This window comes from Electrophorus electricus, unplaced genomic scaffold, assembly GCF_041902795.1.
Source record: "Electrophorus electricus isolate QZ-2024a unplaced genomic scaffold, ASM4190279v1 Scaffold195, whole genome shotgun sequence".
Classification (NCBI taxonomy): Eukaryota; Metazoa; Chordata; class Actinopteri; order Gymnotiformes; family Gymnotidae; genus Electrophorus; species Electrophorus electricus.
The window spans coordinates 35,001-42,500 of NW_027658475.1; the positions used below are offsets into that span (position 1 = coordinate 35,001).

General features: G+C 54.4%; 3 non-coding genes and 2 pseudogenes across 3 annotated transcripts; 4 read left to right on the top strand and 1 right to left on the bottom strand.

Annotated features, from left to right (window-relative positions):
* The first annotated feature begins 57 nt into the window (after nucleotides 1-57).
* Nucleotides 58-248, top strand: LOC145655271 (U2 spliceosomal RNA). Its single transcript, XR_014121425.1, has one exon. It is a non-coding gene; the product is annotated as a U2 spliceosomal RNA (small nuclear RNA).
* Nucleotides 249-670: 422 nt separating this feature from the next.
* Nucleotides 671-786, top strand: LOC145655220 (U5 spliceosomal RNA). The gene has a single exon (XR_014121375.1). It is a non-coding gene; the product is annotated as a U5 spliceosomal RNA (small nuclear RNA).
* Nucleotides 787-1,000: 214 nt separating this feature from the next.
* Nucleotides 1,001-1,149, top strand: LOC145655180 (U2 spliceosomal RNA; annotated as a pseudogene).
* Nucleotides 1,150-6,714: 5,565 nt separating this feature from the next.
* LOC145655178 (U2 spliceosomal RNA) lies at nucleotides 6,715-6,906 on the top strand. The gene has a single exon (XR_014121334.1). It is a non-coding gene; the product is annotated as a U2 spliceosomal RNA (small nuclear RNA).
* A 310-nt stretch (nucleotides 6,907-7,216) lies between these two features.
* Nucleotides 7,217-7,371, bottom strand: LOC145655177 (U2 spliceosomal RNA; annotated as a pseudogene).
* Between the last annotated feature and the right edge of the window lie 129 nt (nucleotides 7,372-7,500).

The following is a 7,500-nucleotide window of genomic DNA, read 5'->3' on the forward strand; positions in this document are numbered from 1 at the left end:
CGGTGCAACCCACCGCGCCCGTCGGGCCGGTCCTCCGGCCGGCGCGTTCTTCGGGTTATCGCTTCTCGGCCTTTTGGCTAAGATCAAGTGTAGTATCTGTTCTTATCAGTTTAATATCTGATACGTCCCCTATACGGGGACTTCATATTAAACGGATTTTTAGAACAGGGAGGCGAAACAGGGGCTTGCCCCGTTCGCCCCACGCATCGGCCTGGTATTGCAGTGCCTCCGGGAACGGTGCACCTTCTTAATCCTGCGTCAAAGAAAGAGAACGCAAGTAGAACGGGACGGACGGACCCCTTTCCGCGGTTTTGCGGTTTTCCCGCCTTTTTTGTTCTTTTTTTTTTTTTTTTTTTTTTTTTTTTTTTTTTTGGGTGCACATTTTCTTTTCAAATACTGTGTGTGTGTGTGTGTGTGTGTGTGTGTGTGTGTGTGTGTGTGTGTGTGTGTGTGTGTGTGTGTTTTTCTCTATCTCTCTCTCGCCTTTAGGCTGCTGCTGCTGCTGCTGCTGCTGCTGCTGCTGCTCCACCACCAGCACCACCCCTCCCTCCATCGGATGCCTCCAGCTAGCGTAGATAGCCTTAGCCTTCCAGGCTCCGCCTCCTCCTACCGCGAACAAACTCGCTAGGCTTTGGTCAGACGTAGTCGGGTTCCCGGGCGTTTGCGGCCATGTCTCTGGTTTCTCTTCATTCCCGCATAAATCTTTCGCCTTTTACTAAAGATTTCCGTGGAGAGGAATATCGAAGAGTCCAATTGATTTTTTGAAAGCTTTGCTGTTGCAGAGCTGCACGCAACACACGTTGTCAAAGTTCAATGAGAGAGAGTGGAAGTAGAGAGCAGCCCAGCACAGCACAGCCCAGCACAGCACAGAGCAGCTCCTGGTGGGTGGGGTCCGTCCCTTCCGTCGGTTCGGGCACACTTTCGTCTGCCCGCGCGCGCGCCACGGTGCAACCCACCGCGCCCGTCGGGCCGGTCCTCCGGCCGGCGCGTTCTTCGGGTTATCGCTTCTCGGCCTTTTGGCTAAGATCAAGTGTAGTATCTGTTCTTATCAGTTTGGATTTTACACGGATTTACACGGATTTTACGCTGGAGAGAATTGCTGCGCTTGGGCTTTTTTATAGCTTTTAGCGAGACCAAGGGTGATCTTATGTGCAGACTCGGGAGGCTTGTCCTCCGTTTCCGCATGTGATCCCTTGGTCTCTTTTATTATTTTATTTGATTTTTAGAGTTTTAGGGTGTTTTTTAATTTTATTTTAAGCCCCAGCTCATCCCATCGACAGGAGGACGCCGTACTCAACTCGGCCAGCAGAGGGAGGACCTCCCAGGACCAGAGAGGCTGCCAGCGTGGGGGACCAGGCGCTTCCTCGGCTCCAGGACCGGCCAGAAATGGCCACAGCCGAGGCAGGGATGGCTCCTCGCAGCACGGCGCAGGCTGCTGAGGCCCCGGCCAAGACCCCGACCGCCGGCAGGGCCTCCCTGGCGGAGCCGGGCCTGAGGGCAGGCAGCGGCCTGCTCAATACGGCCCGGTTCCGCTGGAGGGACCCGCAGGATGGGACCTGCTTTACGGAGCGGGTCCTCTTCATACGGGAGGTCCTGTTCGGCGGTTTCGGGCTCGATCCCGGGGCACTCATTTGCGCTCAGCGCAATGGTGCCCAAAAGTTTTTTGACGTGACTTTTGCGAGTGACGCCATCTATAGGAGGGTCCTGGAGCTGGGGGATGGGATGGGTGGCCATCCGGTCGGGAAGAACTTTGTTCTTGAGCCCTTGTGGGACGGTGACCGGCGGATGGTCACCATACACTTTTTCAACCCCCACGTTTCGGCGGCCGAGGTCCGGAGGTTTTTGACGATGTATGGGGAGGTCCTCCCAAGCGAGAGAATGGTGAGGGATGAGCTGGGGATCTGGAACGGGCGCCGTCAGTTCCTCATGAAGTTCGGAAGGAACAGCGAGGGACAGGAGAGGTACCCCCCCGCATATTTTACGTATGCGGGGAATCGGGGGTACCTGTTCTTCAGGGGGCAGCCTGCCTTCTGCAGGGGGTGCCAGCAATACGGACATCTGGCCGAGGGGTGTCAGGACTACTTCTGTAGGAATTGCCTGGGGCCGGGCCATCAGGCAAAAGACTGCAAGAACCCCCGCCGGTGTAAGGCTTGCGGGGGGGAGGGACATTTGGCGCGCTCCTGCCCCGGACAGGCACGCTCCTATGCCACGGTGTTGGCAAGGGGTGGGAGTGCGGCCCCGAAGCCCAGTAATCCCGGGGGGGAGGGACTGGATATAAATAAGGAAGATCCCCCCCCGGGAGACATCAAGGAGAACATTACCCCCCCTGCTGCCCATGGGACACTATCATCATCGGCGGGGGAGGAGGATCCGGCCCCGGGCCAGACCCCTCGGTCCAAAGGGGCACCCCCTGCTCCTCCTGGCAAGGCCAAGAGGAAGAGGGAGCGGGCCTCGCAGGAGCAGGATAAAAGGATGAAGGCGGGCTCCTCCTTAACGGCGGCGCCCGTTGAGGGGTCCCCCCGGCCCACAGACCCCTCCCTGCTTGCCAAGCCGGGTGGCCCGGATGAGAATACGCTTTCGCCACCCTTGCATTATGGCGGCAGGGAGGGGCCTCCGAACGAGACTCCCTATATTGGGGATGTTGGGGATAAAGTGGAGGGGGGGGACTCCTCGTTTTTAGAGTCTTAGGGATTTTTACTGTTTTAACGAGCCGACTCTTTCTTTCTTCTTAATATGGCAGATCTTATTATTTTAACAACTAATGTCAGAGGACTGCAAAACGCGGAAAAGAGAGCAGCAGTGTTCCAGTGTTTGGCATCGTCCCCTTCAGCAATCTGTTGTTTGCAAGAGGTTCACCTGAGGGATCGGAGGGACGAGGCTATGTTCGCTCATCAATGGAAAAAAGGTAAAGCCTACTGGAGCGTGGGTGGCGTCCGCTCTTCGGGGGTGGGGATCCTGTTGGGAGACCCCACTTTCGAGAAGGTGAGCGCCTTTGACATCGTGCCGGGAAGGGCGATGGGGGTGGACGCCACCTGGAGAGGCCAACACCTTCGGGTACTTTGTGCCTACGCTCCGGTAGAGGCCTCGTCCCGAATTGCATTTTTTGACGCACTGGTCCCGTCCTGTGTCACACATAGACACCTTTTTTTGGCAGGTGATTTTAATGTCTTCTTGGAAGGGAGAGCGGATGTCAGCCGGAAGCATTTTCAAAAGCTGCTGAGCGATTTCAGTCTCTCTGACGCTTTTAAAAAGTGCAACCCCAGAGATCCGGGCCATACCTGGCATAACAGTCGAGGGGCAACAAGCCGTTTAGATTATATTTTGGCGTCACCCTCCGTGACTTTTAAGACAGCCTCCTTGACCCCACGCTGGTACTCTGACCATTTGGTGTTAGAGGCCAGTGCTTCCATTAACGCGCCTGCAGTGGGCAGGGGTTATTGGAAGCTTAACGTGCAGGTCTTGGAGGAAGCAGAGTTCCTATCTCTGTTCCGAGACCACTTTGCAGCCTGGCGAGGCTGTAAGGATGGTTATGCCTCTCCCGCGGCATGGTGGGAGCACGTGAAAGAGTGGACCCGTGCTCTGATAACCCACTACTGCCGCCGGCGCAAGGCCGAAAGGCTGGGTCGAGTCCGGGATGTGGAGAGGCAACTAAAAAGAGAATACGTTGCTCGGAATAACGGAGGGGAGCTGGACCTCGTTAGAGTGCAGGCCCTTAAAGACGAACTCAGGGTTCTGCACGAGAGGTCCGCGGCAGCCCTCCTGTTTCATGCCAGGATGCAGCAGGCAGAGGAGGATGAGCGCTGCACCGCGTCGTTTTTTCAAAGGGTCCGGCAGGCTCGTGAAGAGCGATGTTTTACATCGCTCAGAGACTCGGAAGGCCACACCTGTTCGGACCCGGCCCGGATGATGGAGGTTGCAAAAGAATTTTATAATAAACTTTTTAACAAAAGGACCACTAACTTTGAAGTAGGGGAGCAGTTTATAAAACATCTTAAGGTTCGCCTTCCGAGCACCGCCCGGGACAGCTTAGAGGCCCCCTTTACTCTGGCAGAGTTAACGGGGGTACTTGGCAAAATGAACCGGCGTAAGGTCCCTGGCCTGGATGGACTCCCTGTGGAGTTTTACTCCACATTCTGGGATGTCCTAGGGCCGGAGATCGTGGAGGTAGCCGAGGACGTGCACCGGCAGGGTTTGCTCACTGAGAGCATGCGGTCCGGGGCACTCTCCTTATTGTATAAGAAGGGCGATCCTACGGATCTCGCTAATTGGAGGCCCCTGACCATGCTTTGCGTAGACGTAAAAATCTTCGCAAAGGCCCTGACCGAACGACTGAAAAAAGCCATGTCACTCTTGGTTCACGGCGACCAGACCTGCGGGGTCCCAGGGAGATCGGCTACCTGGAACCTCCATTTGATCAGGGATGCCATCTCCTGGGTAGAGGACAGAAATGTCCCTCTGGCGCTGGTGAGCTTAGACCAGGAGAAGGCGTTCGACCGGGTGGACCACCGCTTCCTGGAGAGGGTGTTGATTAAGCTAGGGTTTGGGCCCTTTTTCATGAGGTGGTTCCAGACCTTGTACGCTGGGGTGGGAAGCCGTGTCTCCATCAACGGTCACCTCAGCGAACTGGTCCCGCAAGTGAGTGGAGTGAGACAGGGGTGTCCTCTTTCTCCCCTGCTCTACGCGCTCTATATAGAGCCGCTTGCGGCCGCCATAAGGGCCCACCCGGAAATAGACGGTCTCCCCCTCCCGGGGGGCGGAGGTGCTGTGGTAAAGCTGGCCCAGTACGCGGACGACACTACGTTGTTCGTGTGCTCGGACCAGTCGCTCAGGCACGCCTTGGACATGGTGCGGTCGTTCGGAGAAGCTTCCGGTGCCGCATTAAACCTCGGCAAGTCGGTTGCCAAGTACTTCGGCTGCTGGAGGCACAGGAGGGACATCGCTGGTGGGCTTGCCCTCAGCGATGGACCCCTGAAGATATTGGGGGTCCACTTCACTTCTGAAGGGGCTGCCCGGGTAAACTGGGCAGAGCGATTAGCTCTTGCCCGGAAAAAGTTGGGGCTGTGGAAGTCCAGGTCCCTGTCCTTCCTAGGGAAGGTACTAGCATTGAAGGCCGATGTGCTTCCCTCACTGCTCTACTTGGCTCATGTATACCCAATGCCCCGCTCGATGCGGCGGGGCTTGACAAAGGACGTTTTTAATCTCGTCTGGGGGGGCAAGTATGAGTATGTGAGGAGGGAAGTTATGTACCTGGGAAAGGACAAGGGTGGGAGGGATGTCCCTGACTTCCCTCTCAAGTTGGACTGCCTGTTCTTTGCACAGCTCTGTGCACGGTTAGCTGCTCCCCTCGAGCACCCCCATCAGTATTTTATTCGGTTGTGGCTGTCCTGGCCATTACGTAAGGTTGTGCGCACGTGGTCTAACTCCGGCCCCAAGGCTGAGACGCTGCCGGAGCACTTTGACCATATGGTACGGTGGAGCAAGTCGCTCCCGGCGGGTCTGCGGCCCGAGTCCCTTGCCAAGCACAGGTTACTGTACAAGACTGTGCTTGAGGCACGGGGGACTCGCGCAGTTGTGGGCCTGGAGGAGGACACATGGTCCAGAGTACAGCCCAAAGGTCTAGACAACCGGCTGCAGGACCTGAATTGGCGCTGCATACATGGGAAGTTGCCAGTCAGGGATGTCCTGTACAGGCACGGGCTCACCAGGCACCCTCGCTGCCCAAGGCCCAACTGTGCCGAGGAGGAAACTCTTCTGCATGTGTTTTGGGACTGTGGGTATGCGCGGGATGTCTGGGGTAAAGTAGCCGACCTGTGCAGGACATTAGACCCGCAGTTTCAATTGACCTATAATAAGGTCACATGGGGGTGGCCCCAGGATACCAGGCCATCCTTCGCGCCCCGGATGTGGGAGCTGGTAAGCATTACCAAAAAACATCTTTGGAATGCGAGGACCAGCCTCATCCGAAAAGGGACGCGCCTGGACACCTGGGGGTTGTTGCAAAAAGTGCGTGGTGATTTAAGATTCAGGATGGAGCATGACGTCATCCGGTGGGGCTATCACGCGGCGAAGGAGAGGTGGAAGGGCCTCTTCGAGCTGTAGGCCCCCCGGCGTCTACATAGGGTTTTAGTTTCAAACGGTTTTTATATTTAGCTGAGACTCTGCTCCATCCGGTGGTCCCAACGGACCACCGTGTTTTATTGGTTTTTAGCCACCATGGTAGCTTAGATAGATTAAAACTTTGTATTCGGTAGAATTGTATGTCTGTTTTTTAACTAATAAGTGTGGATTTGTGTGGTTTTTAAAGCACTTAATTAACAAAACTAACAATGTTTTAAGCACTTATTGTTTTAGTGTGGGTTTTTATTGTTGTGTGTTTTACCCTGTTTTAACTAACATAAGGCATACGTTTTAACTTAGACATTGTTTTATTTCTACCATGGTGGCACCTTAGTCTTTTAGGTCTGTTCTTATCTCTGTCTTTTATTGAGCGGCCGTTTTAACAGTCTTAGTTTGTTTTACTCGGTTGCCCAGGCGCAGCTGGGCCGAGAAGCGATCTTTTAAGGACATTTTACCACGGACATTTTATATGGACTTTTATATATTGGCCCCCCGTGTAATTGGTACACGGGGGGTAGTGGTATTTATGTCCTGGACTTTTATGATATTGAATTTTATGTATGATGTATTTTATTATAGATGTGTTTTATTGTATGTATATGTTGATTTATTGAATTAAATAAATCTTAAAGAATATCTGTTCTTATCAGTTTAATATCTGATACGTCCCCTATACGGGGACTTCATATTAAACGGATTTTTAGAACAGGGAGGCGAAACAGGGGCTTGCCCCGTTCGCCCCACGCATCGGCCTGGTATTGCAGTGCCTCCGGGAACGGTGCACCTTCTTAATCCTGCGTCAAAGAAAGAGAACGCAAGTAGAACGGGACGGACGGACCCCTTTCCGCGGTTTTGCGGTTTTCCCGCCTTTTTTGTTCTTTTTTTTTTTTTTTTTTTTTTTTTTTTTTTTTTTTGGGTGCACATTTTCTTTTCAAATACTGTGTGTGTGTGTGTGTGTGTGTGTGTGTGTGTGTGTGTGTGTGTGTGTGTGTGTGTGTGTGTGTGTGTGTTTTTCTCTATCTCTCTCTCGCCTTTAGGCTGCTGCTGCTGCTGCTGCTGCTGCTGCTGCTGCTCCACCACCAGCACCACCCCTCCCTCCATCGGATGGGATCCGCGAACGGGGCAAGCCCCTGTTTCGCCTCCCTGTTCTAAAAATCCGTTTAATATGAAGTCCCCGTATAGGGGACGTATCAGATATTAAACTGATAAGAACAGATACTACACTTGATCTTAGCCAAAAGGCCGAGAAGCGATAACCCGAAGAACGCGCCGGCCGGAGGACCGGCCCGACGGGCGCGGTGGGTTGCACCGTGGCGCGCGCGCGGGCAGACGAAAGTGTGCCCGAACCGACGGAAGGGACGGACCCCACCCACCAGGAGCTGC